Source organism: Gavialis gangeticus, unplaced genomic scaffold (genome assembly GCF_001723915.1).
Source record: "Gavialis gangeticus isolate Ggan-Ray unplaced genomic scaffold, GavGan_comp1, whole genome shotgun sequence".
NCBI classification, from domain to species: domain Eukaryota; kingdom Metazoa; phylum Chordata; order Crocodylia; family Gavialidae; genus Gavialis; species Gavialis gangeticus.
In genome coordinates, this window is record NW_017729027.1 from 1,208,022 (window position 1) to 1,208,262 (window position 241).

Here is a 241-nt window from a genome sequence, read left to right on the forward strand (position 1 = left end):
ACACAGGTGTAGGTAGCGGCTTTGGTTAGTCTGCACCCTGCGGTTCTCCGCTACGTGGTGCCTGCCCCTATCTGAGGAGAACCCCCCCTCCCCCGCCATAGGGCGCGGCGCCCGGGGCACGTCCGCCCGCGCAGCAAGCTAAATCCGGCTGTTGCTGGGCGCGAGGCCCGAGCTCATTGGCTCCCGGAATCCGCCAATCAGCGCGAGTGGAACCTTCCTTTCCCCCTCTCTCCCTCCTACC